Below are 26,537 nucleotides of genomic sequence, written 5' to 3'. Positions count from 1 at the left end.
GTAAAGAATTAAACGCTATCGATAGATATCAACATTATGACATATCTGCCATATTTAAGTTTTGATATATTTCTCAACTTCTTTTCATATGCTCGAACTCGAATAACCCTAGAATGAATAGACCAACAATACAAACCAATAACCATTTTGCAACAACATGTAACCGTCAAACAATAGGATGTCGCCGTACGATCGTATTTCCCACAAGTCGTATACTTTCTCTGTCGTGATCGACCGTTTCAGATCTGCTCATCTCCGGACGTGTCGATGCGTCCAATCGGTTCGTGTATCGTTTCCGCGGTGATTTCACTTTTTTCCCTAATACTAGATATTATCGTGAAGAAAGCTCTATGCGTTCTAAGCTCATGCAAGTTCCTAGTATAATATTTAAGCAGCATGAACTTTAGAGTTTAGGTAAGTCTTATATATTTGCAAAGCTCTTTTGATATGCAATGTATTTTTTCACCGAATGTTGTTTCGTCATATATGGTAATTCACAAAAATATTACAAATTTTTATTTATATCACTTGGATGCGCAAGACTTGCATTTTTTGACCTACTCACGACGTTCAATAAAAGTGAACTATTGCATGCTTATAAATTAGCAATACATTAAGCCGGAAGCTTCAGCAAAAGTATTTTAATTTTCAGCATCTCAAAAGATTTATCGTCTTGACGCAATCGCGATTCATAAGTATTATTTAATTTTATAAAAGCTTGTCAACTTGTTGGGTTACGAAAGTTCAAGAAAATAGTAGAAGGTCAATAGGCAGGTGCGATCGGTATCTATAGAGTGGCAATACAAGTATTGTTTTTAAGTTCATTATACAAATTCTCTACTATCTACGCAATATTATGCAAATTTAATGTGTTGTTAATTCCAAAACTTTACAAAAGACATTTCACAACAATAACAAATTAGCCTGTCAATAGGTTGAAGTTGAATGAACAAATGTTTTTTTTATACGGAAAGTTGTAATCGCACACTACTAGAAAAAAATCGGTTTTCGGAACTCGTCAGTATCCAATCATCTTTGACATGAGATATTTCGCAGTAACAATAAATTACAACTTGAAGTTTTTATTACAATCACCTTTATAACTTAAACCTTAAGAGCCGCATGTCAAGGCTGCATGCCTAAATTGAATTATTTTTTTGTAATTTATACTGGAATTATTGGTATCTCAACAAAATGTTATTAACCATATTATATGTAAGGTGCTACAAAAAAATAAGTTATGATTAAATGTAATTAATTTTAATGCACTTGTAATGTAATCAACAACGTATTATGTTTTTTTTTATAAATATGCTCCATGGAGTCAAGGGTTATGACAGTTGGCATTGAATACGAATAAACGGTTTTGATTATCTTCATTAATATTATGTTTCGAATTTATAGGCTTTTCGGCTATTCATCTTAAAATATCGCAATGTTGTGATTTACATTAATTTTGATTCATATGTATAATTAGTGTTAATCAGTCAATCATTAAGTGCCTCGTCTAGCGAATAGCTACGTCATGGGAGTTTCCATATTTACACTGGATTGGGCGTGTAGTGTACCTTATAACGTATTCTAAACGTAGATTTGCTAGCTTCAGTTTTTTTGCCTTCTTAGACCAAGTGGTGGATCAGGTTGGCCTTGGGTTGCGGATCTTCTTGACCATGGACAATGATTATTATTTTAGTGCAGTTAGCGCTTTTTTTGGTGTGATGACAGCCGGCTCATCTCTAAGTCAGGGTTGTATTTTTTATCTCTGACCCGCAAAGATTAGCGGATATGGACATGTTAATGTTCTAATGTTTGAAAGGTCAAAGAGATAAAGTGACAAGCTGACATTTTTGGTAATTATTCAAAAGTTGACGCGCCGTGACCGTGATGATGGACATAAATAAATATAAACATCTATCCATTATGTGACTTAGTTTTATCAAATAGTGAATATTATATACGTATCGTGAAAGAAAATAATTTCAACTTTGATCTCTGCTGTTTTATTATTAGAATCATTTACAGAAATCGCGATCACAAAATAAAACAAATATGTACATATACCTATTTAATTTATCGTCTATTAGTTTTGTTTTTATGGTATTTAAAATGCTTTGACATTTAATTAAGTATCATACGTATGCTATACTTAATTTTAGCCAAACATCATATTATAATAAAATGCATAATAGTATGTATTGTATAGGTACTACTGACAAGTGTTTATTGGTAAAACATTTCACATTACTGGACCATCTATTTACTATTCTTCTGTAAATATCAGTTTACCCAATAGTGAAAGGTTCCTCTTATATTATAGCGTGTTTGTAAATACTTTAATATAAATTTAATGATTTACGGCTTTCGGATTTTGAAACATGTAGTGTGAGTAGAGGCATGTTTTTATTGATTTACAGCTTTAACGCATTTCTGTTTGTTAAATAACTAAATAAGCTAAAATAAATAATGTGATTTTGTATCGATAAAATTGAATAGTTTGTTAACTACTGAACTATTGTATGTCCAGCATACTACCTTGTAGCAGGCATAAGGAAATATTTTTAATTTGATGGTGGTAAAGGTTTCTCAAATATGTGCTAATATGTGATAACAATAATTAATTAGTTTACTGAGTAGAACTAATTCCGCGTAATCCCACGCCTGTCGTCATCAGTAGCAGTTTGCTGTGAGTTCAAGTGTTTACACGTTTTATTTGCTATCGCTAAGAGCCAATACAGATGAATTTTGCAATAGTGTCTAGTGCTCGTGGTTGCGAAATGACCCCTTACTGATGCGTTAAACAAATTAATTTATGTAAATATTGTGTAAAATGTCAGAAGCCGGACATCACTCTGTACTTGTGTTATAAGGGTGACTGACATGTCATTCAATCTATTTGATACTTACAAAGTTGGTCATGATCCTAACAATACAGTAATGTACTGCGTTTAACATACAATTGCATCAACGTTCCTAAGTTGTATGCAAATTATTTAAGGCTCCACAAACACTCTCACTATACGAAATATAGTATACAATTACGTCAAAAATACGTTGAATATTTGAAACCTTATGTGTTAACTAAGTGAACATTTGTTTTTTTTTACCTTTACTGTGAGACTATCTAATACGTAACATTCCACCTATTTTATCGGAACGTGGTATCTACACTCTATTCATGCGTTTCAAAATATTTTAAGATAAGTGTGTGCCTATTGTAGTAAAGGGTCACAGAAGATGAGGTGAGGTCGTTGCTTCTAAAACAAAAACAGTGTTTCCACATTTGCCAACAGGTTTATTGCTCTTACAAAATTATCCATAAATCTATTCGAGTCTTTTATGAGTCTCTTTTGAGGTTTGTGATTTGATGTAAGTGTTAAACGTGACATTATATTTTATTAAGGAACACAATGAGTTTGCTTTTAACGTGTTTATGTATATCTTATATTATATAAACTCCGAGAAAACTTCACAATAATACATATTCTAATTATTTTTTCACAGAAACTCGGACTTCAAAGAAGAGTTTGCCAAGTCAAAAGGCGTCAGTCAAAAGCACAAATGACGAGCTTTCAGGTAGGTAACGTCATGCTTTTTTATATTCTAACATATTCTTATTCTTTGCTTAAAGAGAGGTCGCATCGTAACAAAACTAATTCACTCACGTTTTACTACACGACACTGAATATTATAATATATTGCTTTTTAATTAAATAAAAATAGATCAAGTTTATTTTGGTCTATGCAACATAATTTAAAGACATAAAGCTTTGAATTATGTATTATTATATATTTGTGAGTCATTTGAATATTGTATTATAAAAAAATAACACTTAAGTTTAATCGGCATAAAATTTTAATAAACGCATTTATTGCCAGTGTTCTGTATATTTAAATAGCTTATAAATATAATTCCTTGCAACGTGTTCTTTTTTGACAATATTTCTTGTTTGTTGTAGTATTAGTATAAAAGGTAAATTTAAAAAAATGCGTTTTATTGCCAAATTTATGACTTATGTAGTTCATTATGTTGCAACTTTTTAGTATTATTTGGAAAACGTGTTGTAGAACATAAAAGTATAAGATAAAATGTTGGTGAAGGTTTCATACAAAATTATCGATTCGCTACGATTATCATGCAAACTTCGTGTGAATCTATAAACCTACATTTTTGCTATTTAATCAACAAAGACTTCTAAATTGGCCTTTCCTCGGTGGTTAAAACAATCTAATAATACATGGTTTCGCGCAAAATCACGCGTTATACATTAATTATTATGTTTTGCAGTAGAAATGCTTTTTTCGCTGATATATGTATGTGGTTACTGTATCTCATATATCGATATCACCCACGATATTATAAATGGAGGGGTCTTTTATGACCCCTAAATGTACAAGTTTCTGCATAAGGCTTACCACTAGTATAATAATAAAGCTTCGCTGTCTCTTCTTATTCGAATCAAAGTCTCCTAATCAATCATTATTCCCGTGCAGAACTGTGCATAAGTAAACCCGCATTGAGATCGTGCCGTGGTTATGTAAAAACGCCCATATCATGAATGTAATACCACAATGGAACGGTTCAATTCGTTATGATATGTGTGTATAACCTTGCCTTTACACTCATAGTACGCAGTTAATTGATATCAATTTGAGTTCCATCTTAAACAATTAAAGTAGTAGTTTTCAATGACTTACGTCACGAGTAGTTACAATAGCGTTTTAGAAAAATAAATTAGTTTGGTACGATTTTGCATCATATTTATAAGTATTAACCGTCTTAAAAATAGATTTCGCTAACTAAATTCTTAACATATTAATTATGAAAAACATGGGAATGTATTAAGTACTTAATTATTTCGCATTTATTCATGTAAATATTGGGACATATGCCTATTTATTTATTCAAAATATACAGGAAATTGAAAATTTGTAGTTATTTTAAAGGTTAATAAGGTGTAACGCCTGGTACATGTTCTGTGGAATTAAGATTCTCGTTAAGTGGACAATATTATTAGCATTTTATACTCATCTTATGTTTTGATCACGGAGTTAGATTTAGGTTTTAAAATAATATCGATTATTTAAATAACGTAACATAACTTTTTGATACTTGTCTCTGACAAGTATATATTTATCTTGAATAATATTTATAGCAATATATCAATTCGTGGATAAATAGATATCATGAATTGCAACGATTTTTGAAAAGCCATGTTACGGAACACCATGAAAGAAAAGTGAGATGTTTTACATAAGAAAGTAAACCATTGAAAATTAATGATAACAGTCCTAGTCGTCATCCTTATTATCTCTAAGTCTAGGCACGTACAGTTGCGTAAAATTCTTATGTTCGTAAAGTTATTGTTATTAACAATGAGCATTGTGACCGCATGCCGCTGCTATGAAATTTGCAATACTTGAAATAACTGTTTTTAGCTTCGCCTCGAGACATGCCACTTTGGGACCGACAATCTGTCTAATGGTAGTATTGTACACGGTTTATTGCTTTACGAAGAATCTATATTGAATGCTGCATATTAAATACGTAGGTTATAATGGTTTTGTATTGTGTCTACGATTTTTTATAAGACACGAATATGTTTAGACGTGGTATCCTTGGGCTATATTTCGACTATTAACTCCTTGAACAATGATGCGCTGACAGCACAATCCATCCATCAACACATTACTGTTAAATTAAACGCTGAAGTAATGGTCGAACTCTTCAAGTGATCGCTTTTAAAGACTTGTTAATTAAATGTTTCTTCATGCCTAATAGGATTGATATTTAACGTTTTACGGTTTATGTGTCTATTATGATATTGTGAATTTGTAAGCATGAATAGGCTTGTTACTGCTTCATAAATTAAATTATAATGAATTTGAGCACATTATGGTTCCTATGTGAAAAGCATTTTACCTTTAATAGAAATATAATTAGACTTCATAATTAAGCACCCATTGAAATTACCCCACACAACTTGCGTAGCTTTTTTTAAGTTACATCACAGGCTATTGTAATAAATCATGGTGTTACAAAATAATGCACCATTCATATAAAATTGTTAATGAACGCGACTTTTGTGTGAAAACTACAAATTAATTTATGTTTCAATGAAATTACAAAAGGGCAAGCCCGCGCTGTATTTTGTGAAATCGCGTAGCTTTTGTTTTTTTATGGGCTTCAGTTTCCTAAATTACATTTCAGTAAAATATATCTAAATAGTTGGCTCTTTCAATTACTAACATCACGAACGCCTTAGTGAAACGCATAGTTGTGTACGTTATTGTAAATGTATAGAAGGTTTTCTGTAATTTTCACCGTATTAAGGTCGTAACGAACTGTCAAATATTATGAAATCATCCGTAACTGTTGGACTAATGGGGGTCGACTAAAGTTAAGCCGCCTTAGTTATGCCTTGCTTCTGACACATGTCGCGGATTAAGTTATTGACACTACTTTTGTATTAGATGTTACTTGTTTTGTAAGAATTTGTGGTTAACCGAACAAACGAACATTTCAGACATACATATTCTCATAGACTTACAAATTACAGAATTTTATCGCGGTACCCAAAATTGTAAACGATGTTTCATAAATAGGAACTTTGGTACAAGATTTCGATTAAATCGTGTGGGACCGCGTCTTAATTAATAATGAAGTGAACACAATTATTACCACCGCAATTAAACGATAACGTTGTCATTACAACATAATCTGGTTTCATTACATGTTACAGAAATAGATTTTGTTTCCTAAAATAGACTTGTATTATAACAATGAATAGGAGATTATGAAATTACTTGAAGAAACTTTTTATCTTGAGAATGTTTTAGGGCGTTTTCATTTATCGGAAAAAAAGATATGTACCGAAACTCTAAGTTTCCTGGAAATCAGAAATACAGTAGTTGTTGTGGTGTAACTATAACTGAAAAGTTCAATATTATAACTAATTACTACGTTTAACCTATTGCTACGTTACTTCAAATATTTAGACAAAACGTGACAAATCATTCTAAGATTAGTAAAGGCACATTTATACATAAACACTTTCGCTTTCCGAGTGTGACGAATCTATTCACAGGTGGCGTGTGTTATGACGGCGCGCGCAACGAGCCGAGTCCTCTGCGTCTGCGCAAACATAATTGCACTTTCGTTGACCTAGCACCGAGTAATGAATAAATTGCTGTGTGAAATTGATATGCGTGGAAAGAGTTTAATGGGTTGTTTTTAACTTTTATGGCCTTGGAATTAGATATCTTCTTTTGAGTAACATTCTTTACTTTTCTTAATTAACACTGTTTTGCGAAATTGTGTCAGTTAGATTAGATTTCCTGGTTTCACTAGATACCGTCTCTAGTTGATTGGAATTGATTATAACTATGTAATTTACTTGTAAAATAGTGTTTAACTAATATTGATAATATTATGTTGTTGCGAGCTTCAGAGAATTGGTTGTTGATAACCGTATGTAATATAGACGACAGCAACTTATATAACTAATGCCTTCATTTGAACCTTCTCCAATAGTTAGCAGAGGGCAATCAGTAAGAAGTATTACTTATATCATTACCTATATCTGATTGTCGATGAGAATTATTTTAACTTAGGTTTTATTAATTGTACCTAGTTTATTCCAGTGGACTTTTTATATTAGATAGTAATATAATTTGTCAATACTATTGTATTACGGATGATGGTGCCGAAAGATTGTAGATGTGAGCTTATGTTTTATTGAGTAGGAATACCAGTTTCGATACAACTTTTTTTAAATAATTTGGTTCCTTAACGCATATTTGCGGTTTATAGTAAATCTATTTATATTCAAATGGGTTTTTTATGACGCTGCAGTTCAAGGAAATAGTTCTATAATAATTCATTCTAAAGATGTCTTATCTTATTTGAATATAAGAATAGTTATTCCTAGCCGGACAAACCGTATCGGACAACGATCTAATGTGAAGCCATAAAGCGTTTGATATAGCGTTTCTGTAGAGTTATCTTAACGAATAAAATAAAACTGAACTTACCTAATTTTATATTGCTCTCGCGTATTTTCACAGTCATTTGGTGAACAATCATCGCAAATCCTAAACAATCTACTAAGATAAACAAATTACCACTAATAAACGTTTATCGTGTCATAAATTAGCTGTCTACTTATAGATATTAATATTTATTAGACGTTTTAGACACACCTTAGAATTTTAAAACGCGTATAAATTTTTAACGTGATTTTTTAGGAATTCATTACATTATGACTTGTATGAAACAAAATTTTCTGTACAATATTAAGAATTACAATGGCCAATAGCTACTATAAATCTGTGGCTTAGTGAAATTGTTTATTTAGGTGTTAATAATGACGACAAGTCTGCAGCATGGAATTCGTTTATAAATATCGAAATTACTACCAGAGTATCAAATAACGAGAAATCGAGTCTTTATTTTATTGAACAGTTCACGATTCATAACTCACAAGCTAATGACCAAGTTACGAGCCGTCAAAGTATTGTGAAGTTATGAAACACTGATTTTGTGAAAATACATTGACACAAGTAACTGTTACGTTATACAAACACTCGCGGAGATGACCGCTTGCGCCAACGCATTACATGTGTTACGAACTTACGAACGGAAGTATCTTTTGTATTCAACTTTACGTTCGCATAATATATACTATCCGACACGCTACGTACTTACAGGTTGGAACTGTGCCTAGTATTGCAACTGGCTTGCCCCATATTACACGAGCCTAGATACTGATATCACAAGCTTTTATTAATTAAATATACCTATTTAATTTATCTTATTTCGGTTTTATTAAAAGTTGATTTATCATAACATATTTTAAAATCATACATAAGTATATCTTCTAAGATCACCATTGTGTAGATTCTACTATATTAACTACATTAAGGTCAGCATGACTAATATCAGCGTTTAGACAGAAACAAAACAAACTAGTTCAAAAGCTAAATAAACTCTGTACAGCTTAAAGAAACTATCGTCATATTTATTGTATACCCTTTATGAATGTCCATCGCGTTAAAAATATTGCATCAATTAGTAAACTGTTTAGTAGCGCCTGCATATATTACAATAGTTAAAAGTCAAGGTTTAAGGCGTGCATGCGAAACAAGCTAAAATCTTTCTCACGGCTCATCCAACCTAGGCGAATAATTTCGCGTAATGGAAATATTAAACACCCAAATGATTTAGCAATAACTTCGAAAACGGTTGATTAACAAATTATAGGCATAATGTGTGTTTCAATAGTTCAAATTTCGTTATTGCCCATAATTACTTACGCTAAGTCACAGATCGGTTAGCTAATAAGAGAGGTATTACGTTAAAGTATACTTTAGAGGAGCGTAGTTTCAACAGTTTATAGGATGCGTTAACTAATGCCAAAAATATACTAAACCGCCTTATAAGTTAGAACACGTAGTTACGGCTTCATTTACGGGTATTACTAAATACTCGTCTTTGATTGTGTCTCTGCCTTGTGTATCTTTAGGTCGTACTGCCGGGCCTCCTGCATTTTATAATTACCTAAGAACGATGTTGTTTTGTTTCAGTTGAAGACAACATTCCTTTCGAACCTATCAAATGTTATTGTGATTAAAACGCGTTAACACGTAGGTACCAAGTTTAACCTTTGTATATACTTATTAATTAATGTTAGCAAACGATTTGTTATGTGCGTTTATCGGTGTTACTAATTTTGAATGACCTGAGTTGCAGATGCATTCAATATTTTACAGATAATTTGGCACATCAAAAACACTCAATTTTTACGCGTTGTTTAGAGCCTTGATAATTTCTGTGAGATTAGCGTATGCTTTCTAAATCTTCATAATTGTTAGTTAGTATGTGAATTACTTATTTCTTTCTTTCACTTAATTTGAATTTTTCGCATACGTGAACATGGGCATTGTATAAGTTAGTTTGAAGACTAGCTATTTATGAAATAAATATCTAGTCTCTGTGATCGGTTCGATACTTTATGTGTAGTATGATTCCATGACGGCAATTTTAGTAAACGGAAATAATTGTCAATGATTTATGTATTGTAGAAATAAAATAGGCAATAAAAGGTCACGTTTACACTCAGTCTGTCCGACAACTCTTTAAAACCCACTTTTATGGTGTTCCCAGCAAAAAGAGTATTTTTTTGGCCATAAATTTGTCAAAAAACGTGATCTTATGCGTATTAATGAGCGTCAAGTTAACAAGATGCGGCTTAGCTTCGTGACCCCTGCGGCTATATCCGATTATATTATGCCTATATTACTTAATAGTTATTTCAGCACTAAATGCTGGGCGCTGTCAATGCTTCCACCAAGGTTACGAAGATGATACTCATTTTACATTCAAATTATTCACAAAATCCGTGATCAAAATTAAATTGATTGAACGTCGCTGATTTAATATCAAGTTTTGTAAATTGCCAATAATGGCCATAGTTAGTCTTTTTATAGATTCATTTTAAATAAGATTAATTTACATATTTGTCTTATTTTGATGCATGTATTGCCAATAAATTAGTTGTTTCGTCTTGAATGCTAGTTTATCGCTATTTTATTCCTATACAAGTTGTGCTCACGGTTTCGCTCACGCTTCTACGCTTAGGTCGCCTTAAGGTGTTTAGATAATCTGAACATCAATATCGATTATTTCCCATAATTTATTGCATATTATTAACTGAACAGACAGCAATATTTTTTGTCTTGTCTACATTTCTACGTATGTTTATAAACGTGAACGTTGTGTTCATTATATAGGATTAACAGAGCCCTATTAAGAAAGTTCTAGTTATAAAACAAACCAAGTTATTCTAAGCAGTAGGCGTGGGAATTTAGTGTTCATGCTGTTTATAACAGTTGCTTCATTCATATTTTTATATGGAAAATATGGTTGCTTAATAAAAGACGATATGATGTATTTTAGTTGATTTGGTTATTTATTAATTGAAAATTTATATTTATGTACATCTTTTGCCCATTTTGGTCAAGACCTTGGTCATAAATTGTACTGACGCTCACTAATGCAATTTTTGAGGATTATTTTTGCATGTCTCATATTTTTAAATAATTAATTATTTAGGTTGCTAAAAGCTAGGCCAAGGGTTTGTACTTGTAAATGGAATTAACATTATTACATTTTTTGTTTATTATTTTCCTATATTATTATGCATCTTGGGACGAGAATAATGCTACAAGCAATTCGAAGTCATTTTAGATAATCTCTATTCTAGGTAATTAACGTTTCGGTGTCAAAATGTAGAGCACATGTTAACATTTTAGGAATTAGTATGTAAATAAAGTAAATCTTCCTGTTGATGCAATTTTCCGGTTTCGTTTCTTGACATTGACCTTTAATTAAATACATTATTTGATGTTTCTATTAGATATAGTTTCCGGATCTCGATTAATAAATATTTTTGAAAACGAATGATTCGTGCAAATGATACTAGCTGAAGTCATTCTTAGCCGAATATGTAAAAAATAGTTTGTTTAACCTTTAGTAATCATTCACTGGAGTTCTTCATAAAAAGGACTTGGTATTTAGAGTTAACTGTTTTTTGTATCACTTTGGTATTTATAAAACATTGTGTCAATATTTATTTTTGTTATATCAATTTTGTAATTTAAACTGATGCGTCTAAAACACTACGATATCCGTAAAACTTGCTTCTATTACTTCACAAAAAGATTTTTGTTCAGTGCTGAGTAGTCTCGACATTACCATTTGGGTGGTCTTAGAAAACTCAATTAGCTTTAATAACCTCACTCGTTATGTGAGAGGATGAAGTAAAACCTATCAGTTACGCAACATACTATCTGTCCTTGAATGTTTGTGGTCATCGTTGTACGCGAATATTTTACTTAATTATCCTGAGTTTCTCCCAGTCGCTCTAATGGGTTACTTTTACTTCAGAAGTTACTAAATGTCATGTCGGAATTCTTTTTGACTTATCTTGTTTTGTCTGTCTAACAAATATAGTAATACTTCTTGCAAAGCACTAATTAAGCGGTTATCTGACACTTGACTCTCTGCACTGTGTGGCTCTGAAGGGATATTTTTGTTTATAATACTATATAATCAACTGCTTTACTTTCAATTGTCGGTAGGTCGGTCGAAATTTATCTAACATTGTGTGTATGTAGTGTTTCTCACGGAAGGTGCGTGCGCGTCTCCCGGCATAGTAACCCACATTGTGTAGTTACGTTGGAAATGTAGTTAATTTTAGTGTACTTGTATTTGTTATTTGTGGAATTTACTATGCGATATAACAATGAACAGCAAGATGTAACTGCTAAGTGGTTTAAACTTTAAATGATGAAGCCATCCTATTTTGGTTGCATGCATTACAGCGTTATTTATAGCATTTTTCTAAGAATTTGCCTTCTTCTTCGTGTTGTGTTCATGTCGTTCATGTTTTTTTACGAATAAATGTAATGTTGTAATCTTGTCAGGCCTCTTTTTTGTCAAGTCTGTAAAGAACATCCAGTATTTAAACCGTGAAACATTTTATAAATGCGTTAAACCGTTTTGTTTTAAATCCCACCGCATAGACGTAGACAGGTGTATCGAAATAGGCATATCAGATGTGTACTACATTTACAAGAGAACTGCATTAAAGCTTGAAAAAAACGATTACGATCTCATTGTTTGACTTTGACACGGGGGTAAATGCGTGAATTAGCATATTACCCAGTGACCTGTCTATCTCTTTGTAATCAAAGTAGTGGTGTGCCAGTGCGATAACGTTGTGTAATCGACACGTAACGTCTCCGCTTTCGCTCCGCCGCTCGACCTCTGACATTACATCGATGACTGGACTGCTTAGAACATTCTTTTTGCGTGATTTATGGTGTGACAGCTAGAATTAGGGACTATACGTTTTTTCTGTGAATCGATAGTTTGGGAACCAACTCACGTAAAGCCTGGATAACGATATTGCCTAACGTAATTAATTAGCTGCTTTTTGTAATCGCGCAACGGCACCATGCTGAGTTTTACCATTTGTCAATTTCTTGCGTGTTACTTTTGTTGACAAATTTTAATATCTTTGCAATATCAATAATATTTATATCTTTTACTCAAACCTTTTGAAAACTTAAGCAATATCAAGACTCATTTAATCGATACAACAAACATTGGGTGACCTTAAAAACAACATTTTTGTATGTTTCATTTTACTAGATGATCCGGACAAAATAAATAGAACTTAATTGCAATGTAGGTAAATGACATTCAGATTACACTGATTGACTTTACAATGCACGTTAAAAAGACATCGCCTATGGATCGCATGTAGATAATGCACTTATATGAATCCCGTTCTGAGGTATTTATATACTAACGGCGCCTAAGCAACAATTAAAATAAATAAGTTGCATGTACTAAGTGCTCACCGTTTGACTTGCAAGACTGCCTTGTGGGCTGTTTATCTGACTATCACTGCTAGGGATCTCTGTCCATCAGAGGTAAATTAATAGGAAGTTATTTTGAATACGTACAGCACAGAAGTAAACGCATAATATTAACATTTAATGAGAAGAGGTTTGTATGTATTCAATATCATAGGAAGTAATTAATTTCCGAGTTATGTCGACAAAGTGCGGTGTACGAGAATACGTTACTTGTCTATATAATTGCCCAATTGTCTGATAAAAGTTTATTAACTGAAGGTTTTCACACCTGAACATTGGTTTTGCAGAAATGGTAACTGTATCATTCAAAATTTTGATAAATATTTGATCCATGTCCATGACCAAATAAAGGGTTTTGTATTTTCAATATTTAAAAGCGTATTAGCGTGTTTTAAAAGCTTTTTCAAATACGTACGTAGCTAGCGACGATATTTTATTAAGCGCATTATTTAAATAATCTTTAAAGAAGTAGTAATAAGATAAATGGAGTTAGGTATACCTTAAACGGGTTCTATTAAATTGTTATTTATAATTAAATGCATATAATCCAACCATTTTATCTTTCTATTTTTACGATCTAATTTTATTTTAGGTATATCATTTTAAGAAGTTGAAAGGTCAGACTTTTAGAATACGTAACCCAATTTAAGTATTATTATTTTTGGGTTTGAACAAGCTTTGGATTTTTATACCCTTCTACCTAACTAATTTGCATCTTTAATCGGATTGATATAATGTGTTTATAAAACATGTGCTAATAACAGGTTGAAGAAGCGTTTTTGTCTCAAAAAACCCGTCGAGACGGAACTGGTAATAAAATAAAATAAACTGATACGTAGGCGTTATAGGGAGCGTCGTTGCCAGCGGGCATATTTGCAGACGATGCGAAAGACATCAATTCGTATCTACATTTAAGTATTTTTTTACGCAAGTGCTACAGTCTAGAGGTCACTATGTACTCTACCAGATTTTGACGGGTCTGGGTCGTGTGAAAATAAAGCTAAATTGTCGCATGCTGATATATTTATTATGTGAAATAATGTTCTATTATTCTAACACTTGTCTGCATAAATTAACAACAATAAAATTAAGCTACATTGACTTAGTAAGAGTTTTTTAAAGTCTGTCATTTTTATATTGCGTCTATTAAATTAAATTATTATGAGAATAAATCGTTTTATTTTGTTAATAAATATAACCGCGACTTTATACATTTATTTACAAACATTCAGAAGAGCAAGAAAATTATTTTAGCCATGAAATAACCTTTAGCATAACTGCCGTTAGTTTAACCAATTTATCCAACCCGACAATTACCTCCGATATCAAAATTAGTAAAGATTAAGAAATACCAACCACGAATGCCTCTAACTCAAGGAAAACCTTATTTTTTATTTAAAACAAGTAAACGAATTCTATTTTTGATTGACACACGCATCAATCAATTTTGTGTAATTATGTAAACACATAATCTACGTTTAATTGCCGAGCTTCCGACGGTTGTAATTATCCATCATAATTATATTACATCATATGAGTTTTTGAATCATTTAAATTTAAGCGATATTATTTAACAGGTCGGTTATTTATTTAAACTTTTCAAATGCTCTGAGATGAATAGATATAACAATAAGCAGTTCCAAGAGCGAAAGTGTCTTGTTCAAAATAAACAGTTATGTATATTACGCGCGTTTTATGGGCAATTGCTAATTGTTTTAATCCGTAGTTTGTATCACACCATAATATTAATGCAATCTTTGTTTTCTCTTTAGTTTCAGCATATTCCAACTGCTATATTCTCTTAAATTTTATTCATTTTAGCAAATATTGCTTCTTCCTAAGAGTTGGGCGTCAAACGTTGCAATAATGCGTCTCAGAAGTGTCTGAGTAGATTATTCTAAAAGCAATAGTGCTTTAAGAATAATCTAAGTCAGTCAGTGAAGAGAAAATATGAGCTTCTATTCAACATTTACAATAGAGCTTTTATGTAGTTTAGAATACAAATAGTATTGTTATAAATCTAGCGTAGAGATATAACGACAAATGAGGCTTAGTAATGTCTTCATTATGTCAGTTGCCCCGGGCCTCTACCGCCTGGATTGTAAGTCAAAGTGATCTATTGTTGTAGAACTCCATACACGTTACACTGTTAACCGACTGCATTACTACGATTATACGTCATTACAAAGTATCTGATGTCCGCTTCTATAAAACTTTATAAAAAAGGCTTAGTAAAAGCAATTATAAGTAAAAAAACTATGCCTAACTTGTCAGTTTTAAAATTTTACTAACCTATAATTAAGTACTAATATTTGTTAACTGATTATTGTAATAAATGCTGTGTATGATCTACAGTATTATAGGCATAAACATGCTGCCTCTACAGCCATAAAATAAACGAGTTAATCCGTGTGGCAAACGGCTGTCGGCAATATTTCACTCGGCAGCAAAACTCATGATGTACCGCCGCCGCTACCGGACGATACGCGCTGCAGATGCGGCCATTGTTGCGTAGCTCCAGGCATATCTCACATCTCCGACGTTTAATGAACTCCACCATACGAATAGTTAACTAGCTAGAAAATTCAGGTCACTAGTGTCATCTGATCTGAAGATCTGGCTACTTTTAATGCGCTCTTGGCCTCTTTGGAATAAAGCCTAAAAAGATAAAAGAATTTGGTAATATGTCCTAAATGACCTGTGTTTGCAGTGTCGTCAATACTTTTTACCTCTTTTGGTAGAGCTCAATAAGGTAAAACTACTGATACAGGTAATCTTGACAAAATCATTGCCTCCGTTGTCACGAAATATCTAGCCTAAACTGTGTGTTGAACTTGCGATATTTTTACTTTTTTCCTTATTGTTGTTTGTTCAAATGCTGTAGTTTTTGTTTGGTTTTCCAAAATATAATAATATCTTTTGTATATTTTGAGAACAGTTAAGTGTATTAATTTATTGTATTGTATTGTAAGTACTATTAATTTACAATAATAGATACTCAATAGACATTTAACATTGTTTCATGGTTTTTATATTAAAGTGAGAAAGATTTACACATATCATATGAGAGCCGCTTACTATGTAGTGATAATGAAAACCGAAAGTCTAAACGTGTCTAGATTCTCCAGTGTCTGTCTTTTCAACTGGTTGGGAGCAGGGCACTTGCGCTGACCTTTGCTACTTTCGTATATACATATTTGTCTGCGTCGTTTTCTATTAAGTGCTATTCAATGTTGTAATTAATGTGAAGCCATTTCTTTTTGTTTTCTTTTTTACTTTAAGAACTGAGATACAAAAACCTAATATAGGATATAGTTGATGTTAATCAAGAATAAATGACTCAAAATGTTAATTAATTGGTCTTATTTTATAACCTGATTGAATGAAGGCATTGTTCAAAATTAAATGGTAATGAAACTCAATTCGTTAATGTGAAATATCGTTGCACTAATCTTAATGATTTTTTTGTTTAATACAAACTTAGTAAGTTTTTCCATCATTATCTACGAGACAAGACCGACGCGTGTGTTGGTTCATTCCCACGTAGTCTGGATGGCTCAATAGATTTTAGATAAACATGCTGTCAAAGTATTATTTCGATTGTCACACGCAATGTAGCTAAATTGAGAATAATTAAAGTATTGCCCAATTAAGTTCTGAGGACATCATATAAATTATTCAATGTTCAATTTCGATATCTATATATCTAGTATGGTATATGTTGTTTTATTCTAGAAGAAGGCATCTTCTAGAATATTACATATTATACCATACTAGACTTTTTGTAAAGGTGTTTACAAGGCATGTCATTAAAGCATAAAATGTTTAAAAAAAATCTGGAATGTGCTAAAAATCACGAGAAAAAGTCGAAAAAAATTAAGTTCTGTGAACCCGTGCGCCGCCCGACAATAAATAGTTTTTTTTTTATGATTGAATAGACGCCGAACTCATCTTATTTACTGAGAAGTTAATTTACATATGGCATGAATTAATTAAAGATCTAAGAACATCGGAGTAATTTCAATGAATTGAAATAAGCACCTTCAAGGTAGGTGTAGTCGAGTTGTGTCACCGCCACTTCAATAAATTGCATAGTAATGATGCGACACTAAGTGCATATGTCTAAAATTAAATAACCCTAATGCAGTTTTGATGTGTAGATGTTTACGAATACATATTAATAGCAATTTGCAATAGGCTTTTAGTGTGTACAATTTTGTTTAGTATTCATCACACGGTATGTTGGCGCTTCAATATCTTGGATAAAGGTCGCGAATGTATGCGCATAACACAATGAGACGCATTTATTCACGTGCACGACTTAAAATAGTATAAAGTTGTGTCTCTGATGTTGTTTAATTGTTTATAGGTAATTACAACACAATATCAGATACAATAATCATTTTATTGGAGAATCGATTTGACACATTTTGTTGGCATATCGTCGTGATAATGGCATAATATAAATTGCCTCGTAACCCCATTGTAAATTTAATTAACATCTTTTGTTTGATGTTATATTATTATGACCTTTTCATTTGATTACAGTAATAGCGTATAGTAAATTTTCTTGAATACTCGTTGAACAATGCAATAATGTTTACGATCTTTGGGGACTTCTGCTATTAAGTTTTCGTGCTACCGGGCCTAGTGATAAAAAATCAACAGATTTTACGTCAAATTATCCCTTTTTTTTCTGAATTACCCTTTAGCATGCAAAGTTTCGTGTCCCTTCAAATGACCCGTTTATCAACAACCTGATATCAAATATAAAATTGCATCTATACTGAATTAGCGCTAATTTACTACAAAGTAGAGTAATTCGTACCTCCATTCTTGTGGAGTTACTAATTATAGTCTTTTAGCTTGAACTATAACAAGATAATTCTAAAAGTCAGTTGCCAGACTGTTTATAAAACATTGCGGTGGATCACTGCGGCAAACTTCAATCGTGCGCAGCTCGTTGATGTCTTTTTGATGCGCTTTAGCATTATACGTTAAAAAGTGTTGTTATTTTAAAATGTTTATTTTTTAAGTGATTGTATTGAGTAAATATATTTTTTTTATTGTTGGAAATCTTTTCATATTTTACTAAGATTGTCATTAAAAAAAATTAAATACGTTTGTCGTACTTTTTAATGGATAGGACAATAAATGTCGCATCTTTTTCTAATTTTTATATATTCGAGCCTATATGCCGTCATATATGAGCATTCAAACATTACACATATTTATATTTATACCTAAAAGAACAAAACATGTAAACAATAGCAAATTAACATTAAGAACTCACCTTGCACACAAGAAAAACACGACACTACGTCACTCACACAAAATCAAAATTCGAATTTGTAATGTCCGTTAGCCGCGCTTACTGGGGTCAGAGTGCGCATGCGTGTATCCGCGGTGTCATCCCGCGACTCGCGCGCTCGCGCAGTGAAAGTGCTTATATAGCCTTTTAGTTGCAAGCGTGCACGCTCTGACGTCACACACATCCGATGCAATGGATTTATGGGCGGCCGAAACAATGAGATGAACTTTGGGCGAAGCTTCTCAAGTTTTTATTTTTATTTTAGGTTTCGAGCTTCGCGTTTTCGGCAATGACATAGTTAAATTAATTGCTCAAGCTATTTAGTGCGTGCTTGAATTTAAATATGTGATGCATCAGTTTTTAGTTAATTAATTTAATTAAAACAATAGTCGTTGTTTTTTATTAATGTGATACAAAGATTTCTGAGCTATATTTTACTTTAGAAAAGATGTCATGTCCAATTAATTGTGCGATTGTAAGAAAATGGCATCGCAGCTATTTAATTATGATTTCATGGCCATCAAAATTATGATCGAATCTGTGATTGCGCACACCTATATCCACCTTTGAGTTACATACACGAAACTCAATATTTATGTACCCTCATAAAATGTCCATATTATTTTGACTGACTGTATACAATTTTACACAAAGTTGTAATAGTAATTACACAGGTATTTCCCAACTTGTAAGTAATAAGCATTATGTACAAACGAGGATCGACTACCTTGGTACTTTTACTATGGAACATAGTAATTATAACTTAAAGGTTGTAAATAACAAACAAAACATATGTTACAATGTCGCCGTAGTACAATAAAATAATCTTTAATAACAAATAACTTCAGCACACCTCGTAGAACAGTTCTGCAACTTTCGCACTATATAACAATGTTATATTTTTCTGGTAAAATTGTCTAAAAAATGATACAACTCGATTTACCTCCAGGAATCCTTTTCCGAATCATTATTCGGGGAAAAAGTATTTTTTTAAAGTCTTATTAAAAAATAATAAAGCATTAAATGAAGGTGTTAGTCTCCCGACTAATAATATGTTCTCTGGGACGTAGCTACGTGTTCAGGTTATCCTGAAATCTTCACTTGCATTTATGAAATATAAAACTTCTTAGTAAAAAGTTAATACTAAAATTAGCACTTTGTCACAGTTAATAGGAAATCCATTCAAATGTCCTGGCATTACACAGTTTTCCCGACCTTAAATCCAGATTAAATTGAAACCATATTAACAAAAAAAAAACTAAACGTTTAAGCTATTAACGTCTCACACTTTGCGGTTGTTAAACATTATTATGATTACCTCAATTAACACAACCTTTGACTTAGTTATATTATAAATGGTTTTTCTCTTAATTTCGTGACTGGCTTCATTCATTTAATAGGGAAGCCTATTTGCTTTACCGGCCCGTCTTGCTGGCTTAATAAATATATAATTCAATAGTAACAGTTCAGGCGTCTGTTAATAATAAGTGATTTTGATTATATATTTCCTGTCACTTCCTGACGCACTGTCACTTATCTGTAAGACAGGTTTTTCGTCATTTTTTCGTAAACCATTACTACTACTACTACTGGCCCATAGGATATTTACAGTGCAGTAGCAACTACGTTACAAAATGCTGGGCACCAAACCGTCCTTTAACTCGTTTTGGGCGGGTCGATGTAAATTACAAGGTATTTTTTTAATATATAAAGAGGTGTATTACAATATTTTCGAGATGATAAGTACCCTACGAACGAGTTTCTTAAACGGATATATTACAAAGGTATAGCTCTACAATGGTAAAACTCATGATACGTTGATAGGATCAGTTATATCTCAGAGTGCGTATTTTGCAAGATCACATTACAAATGCCAATGATTAATAGTTGTATTGTGCTACCTGACACACAAACAACACTGTTGTATAATAATATCGTGCGTGTAATATCTTAGACAATGGCTGAAACTTTGACGTGCGTTTGGTCATTGGTTTCATTTTACTACCTTTACTGTTTTTGAGCTCACACAGTTATTAATTCGCGGAAAATCGGCGAGCTTTTGTTGCGAAACACCTGGAATCGGTTTTACAGCTTATGAATATAAGTTTCATGAATCGACAACAATTATACGAAAATAACTGTCAAAATTCCATCCGATAAGTTGTCTTATATTTAATTACGAGTGGTGAAACTGGAGCCACAGCACATACAACTAAAACGGTAATAGGATGTTATATCCTAACGGATTTTCCTTTCTTTTTGCATAATAATATTTGATTTGATTAACCACGATCCTAAAAAAATATTCAACTAAGTCAACCGCAGTCAGTTGCAAAAGTCGCTGTATTACTTCACATTTTCTTAACTGAAAAAACTTAAAGCTTCCCTACTTAGAACTTAAAATAATTGTTACCGAATAAAACATAAAAATTGGTGAATCCTTATACGTATTCGTTCCAAAATCTATCGCCGAGGGGGCTATTAGCGGGGCGGGGGATAACAGCGAACTATCAAAAACCCTTTTCTTATGTTCCTTTTAGTTTATTTTTATTACATAACCGGAAACCATTTTAAATGGCAATCGATTCATAAAAACGATGTTCTTCATTCTTCATGGCGATAACGTTTAACCTTCTGTGGTCAGACATATGTTAGTCCAAATGCTTTTAATGCACCAAACTGTGACCATGAATTCTTTCAAATATAGCTATAAAATTTTATAGATCTTTGTAAATAGTACAATTAAGAAGTTGAATGCATTTTGAATGCACAGGAAATTGTTTTTGGGGTATACAATATTGACATTTAACGAAACAATTAATTTTATACATTTAATTACTTATTGGAAATTAATTAAACTTTTAGAAACAAATTAACATTTTTACGACACGATTTGTGTTGAATGGAAGAGACTATTTCACATTGAGTATATGGGAAAAGTTTGTAAAGATTCGTGGAATTTTAACACTATTCTTTAAAAATAACAGAACAACTACCTAAGCTAAGAAATAGGATTAATAAATTACGCTTACGGTTCAGAATTTTGCATCAAAACATTTAGTATTTGAACGTTCAAGAACAACTTCAAAGGTTTACGTCATTTGAATCGTTAAACCATAAGATATTTAATTACTTAATGTCATATAACTTCAGAAACGTCATTCGAATTCAAACTAGCGATGTGGGAGGTCATTAATAGATCACGAGCTTTCTGTACCGTAATTAAGCAATCAATGCCAGACCTTACAACACATAATTAAATCGTAATACCGAATAATTACAATTATCATGTTGCAAACAATACTATAGTAATAAAAATCTTATCTTTCGTTTTGGAAAGTACTAAGTTTTAATCTCAATAACACACAAACCATTAGTTACACGATCATTCAATAAACACGAGTAGTTATTATACAAACCAATGTTCGTGGTTGATTCAATCGATACCATTCATCCGATAAACTGCTTTTTAAATAACGGCGGGCGTCTGGTACGGCCGATTGTTCTTTGTTGAGACTAAACTATTATATTAGAATTATTCAGAGGAAATTATTCGAGCAGACAATAAAACTTGTTATTTTTTCTAATCATCGTGATTGTCAAACTTATTAAAAGGCATATTATTATCTGTTTGACTAACTTGAATAAAGATGAGGAAGATTTAGGTCAATATGAATTATTTCTCTTTTTATAATATTTTCTACGAATTAAATAATGTATATAGTATACACCGTGTATTTTACAAAATTAGTTGTGCGTTTACATAATAATATCACATTAATCTAGAGTTTTAAATATCGTAACCAAATAGTGGTAGATTCAGTAATTGTAACGACTATCATAAGTGTCAATATTTGACCTAAATGAATAAATGATTTGATTTTGATTTTGATTTCGTATTCTTAGAATGCAAACCACACCATCCTCAGCAACTTTTCAGAGTGCTTTAGCTTTGATCATTGCGCCATCCACGCTGATGGTATGAATTACGCTTCGTTAATCACACGGAGGCATAAAACACCGACAAATCATTATTGATTTTAAGACATTTTAAATTGTAAGCCATTTTATCAATGTCCAATATTGATGATGTCGCTAGCATTTAAACGCCTACATAATATGGGTGGGGTCTTGATGTGAGATTTAACACGTTTTACAATACTTTAGCTCGCACAGATTATGCAATCGACACTAGGTTTTAAACATCTGTGGAATATTTTGTAGTAGCTAATTGATTTTAAAACGTAATTTAAAAAAACAAATATTTTAAGACAAGAGAAACTTATTTCTAGACATAAAATATTATCTATTAAAGCTTACAGAGTGGGCTAAAAATAGTCTAAAGCTTATTTATAAATCAAACAATCTGATAGTGCAGTTATAAATGACTGGTTGAAATATCTGCTTTATCAAATAATTATCAGCAATGTGCTAAATAAACCACTTGAATGCGATACAACCTTCTAGGTTTTGTTGTAACACTATAAAGTGAAGAATAGGATGTTGTGGTAGGTTTGCATTGAATTCAGAAATACGTTTTTCAAAGAATGGATACGATTTCTTGTGACAAAATTATGACATTGTTACAAGGCAGCCCTTAAAAGATGGATGAAACCGAACATGCTTATTGAGTTAAATGGTTGCGATATGGTGAGAAAATTTATTGTAAAAAATTCCCAACTCGGCCGGCCTTTATGATTTACAAATGCGAAGACCTTGTGTTTTACGATCTTGAGATGAATCCAATGTACACGGGCCATTACGTGAAAAATGTCAGACAATTACATCTCGGCCGTTAGTCAATAATAGGTTAAATCTTGTGTGAGTTAAATATCATGTCCGATGTTTGAGTGATATTAACTTTTGCCAAACACCTCTTTATAGAAGTTTGATCCAATAATGACTATATTGCAACATATAACTGCTATGTTTGAGTCGTAGGTTCGATTACGATATCCTAAATGATGAGTTGGTTTTGTAAATCAAACAATAAGCCTGTGGCAGATTGTTCAACTTTTAACGGTTATGATTATAGTTCAATAATATTTTAGGTTATGCGTTTCTTCGGTCAACCAATCTCAATTATTGAGTGTTTATCGTTTTTCGCATATAGTGTTAGGTGCTTGTGTTTAGTATGATATAATGTATCGTAATAATGATATCGAAGAAGCGCGCTTTTGTCGGCCTATCGACCTTATCTGTATTTTATTATTGTACACGTAACTGCTTCGTTGACCATCTCTTGTTATGAATTTAGTACGAGTATTGCCTATTAATACTACTCATAAGTACCTTTTTTCACGCTACCAAAATCATTTTGCTATTTAAAATAACCAAGACCAACTCATTTTCTAAACTTTACCAAACGGCATAGCTAATGAAAACATCGGCACAACAAATAAATAAACTCAATCAAGATTCGTGTATGTTGAAACAGTTTAAGATACGCTTTTGTAGCGGTATATCAGACTAAGATCTCCGACGGATTTGGTTAACAGTGACACCCCGAGGAGATGGCCGAATGATGACCTATGTAAGTTGTACGTGTTAAGTGTGTAATGTTATACAATCAGTGCTTTTAAATAGATGCTCTGTGAGAATTAAAGTTTAAGATTATCATCATAAACATAAATTGTTCAGTCACGTAAAGCACAGACAGTAATATAAACGAAGTCTCTATTTCTAGTTTCTTTGAAAGCAAGGTTCGAATACCAACACCTTAGTACCTTTGCCTAAGGCACTTACTACTTTGTTGTTGCTTACAATTAAATGATACAGCTTTTGTTAACGGCTTCACAAACAACTACCGATTAGATAGTATTTTATCGATATTTTAATGTTATATATCGATTTGCACTTGTAGCATCATGCTTTACAATACCTACTTTAATAACGTAATGTTTACTTGTAGTATAAATAAATCGCAATTGCACCGGTTCTATTTCGCCAAAAACCACATCGGTCTCTAATAATTTTGGTCTTGGTCATAAATTGCAAAGCCTAAAAAAACCAGCAGTTTGTTATAAATAAAAATCCAAAAGTTTTATGATTTTCATAACTGAAGTCGTGATTTTCTAATGTTTATAAACAAACGCATCTTACATGTAAGTAACAAATTAAACATCATTGACTATTGAATTATATTGTCATCTTGTGACATAGGTTAAATTGCAATTATTTTTAACTAATTATACTGCAGCGTCTACCATATTAGGTATAATAATGGTGTTTACGTGTTATAAGCCAAATGTAATGTTAACTACATAATTCTTAGTAATTAAGTGATGCACTTACATTCTCAGCGTACTTTATAATCTAGTCAGTCTTGTTATGTTGTTAAGGAAACTTACACTATAAATTATTATGAAACATATAAATTAAAATCGTGCAGGTCCCGGATTTACTCAGACTTGTGAGTAATTACGGCGCCTGTGTACAAAATCATAAATCTCAGTGTGAAAAAAAAAGTATGATAATCAAATAATAGACGAGTTTCAAATTTTAAAATAAGACACAGGAAAGAAAAGCTTAACTTTTCATACATTTGCATTTTTCGCACGTCACGCACTGGTGATCAGGAAGTACGTAAAAGACCAAGTTATTATTTTAAATCACTACAATTACCTAAATATCTTGTCATGTTATAAAAATAATATTAATAGCTAAGCCAACTTTTAAAATCTCCGATGTATAAAAGCCCAATATAGATGAGTTTTATTTTTGAAGACTGAGAATTACTTAATACTGGCCCGACTCCGTAAATACGCCTAAGTGTAAAAAGAAGATACTTAGCGTGCATTATAAAGTTATTTTTAGTTGAAAAACTACACATTTTCAACAAACAATAAAATTACAGTAAGATAAGCATGGTACTAAAATTGGCCAATGTTGCATACACATTGATAACATCTGATAGTCAATGCGTTTTCAATTATCGCCGGCTCGCTAATGCTGGTGGTTGATTTCTGAACAATGCTTGAATAATATGTGACGAAATAACCATAAGCAAGTACATATAACAATACGTATTCTCTAGCAGCAACTACTGACGGGAATAAGAATCAAATCTGTAACGTAATAGGCACATAATAAACGACTTTGAAAATTGCTTGTATCCAAAACCGGCCTGTTGACTGTAGTGGTGTTTTCTTCTTTTGTGGTAGAATAACCATTTCATCCAAAAGACTTTGACTTGGTATAACGACTTTTCTTAATGTAGAACCCCCAAAAATATTTTTTTCGTGTCCTCCGAAACAAGGAGATGCTCAAACCGACCACCACTTTTGACTTACTGCAAATAGTGGGTGCCGATTGGTGAGTGCAAGTGGCTGTAAGCGGGTCATTTTTATTTGTAAGATTATATGGTATAGTTCTAGCTACAACTAGCTAGCGATTAACTAGAGGTATAACAGGGATAAGGAAAATAAAAATAAAGTATACAAGATGATACCATTTGACACTAAATAAACGTCAGCAGAAAAAAACTATTACACAGTCATGCTCCGTTTAGTTTTAACCGGATTGTCTTAGAAAAATAGGATTCCAAACGGAGATACGCATCTAATTATGCTTTTGTGAGTCAAACAAAGGTGAATTCCACTGCATTGAATGTCGATTGCAAGTGCAACAGAGACCTCTTATTAATTTATAGAGCAGCTTTTTTAAAATGCTAATTTTGCATTCATTTATTCTTGAAGTTATAGGTAGACGTATTTTATCATATTATTATGTTTTAGTAAACAAGTTTGCTTTATACGCTATTTATAATTAGGTATTAACCTAG

The 26,537-nt window shown here is 32.1% G+C and overlaps 1 protein-coding gene across 5 annotated transcripts in view; it reads right to left on the bottom strand.

Moving 5' to 3' along the window:
* The window catches only part of zye, a 46,102-nt gene extending 27,244 nt beyond the window's left edge, over positions 1 to 18,858 (bottom strand). For all 5 annotated transcript variants that reach the window (XM_076125728.1, XM_076125729.1, XM_076125730.1 and 2 more), the window contains exon 1: positions 18,737 to 18,858. The gene's annotated coding sequence lies outside the window, so the exon portion shown is untranslated. The remainder of the gene's footprint in view (positions 1 to 18,736) is intronic.
* Between the last annotated feature and the right edge of the window lie 7,679 nt (positions 18,859 to 26,537).

Source organism: Anticarsia gemmatalis, chromosome 18, assembly GCF_050436995.1.
Source record: "Anticarsia gemmatalis isolate Benzon Research Colony breed Stoneville strain chromosome 18, ilAntGemm2 primary, whole genome shotgun sequence".
Classification (NCBI taxonomy): Eukaryota; Metazoa; Arthropoda; class Insecta; order Lepidoptera; family Erebidae; genus Anticarsia; species Anticarsia gemmatalis.
The sequence above is the reverse complement of the archived record's forward strand: the minus strand, read 5'-3'. Positions and strand labels throughout refer to the sequence as shown.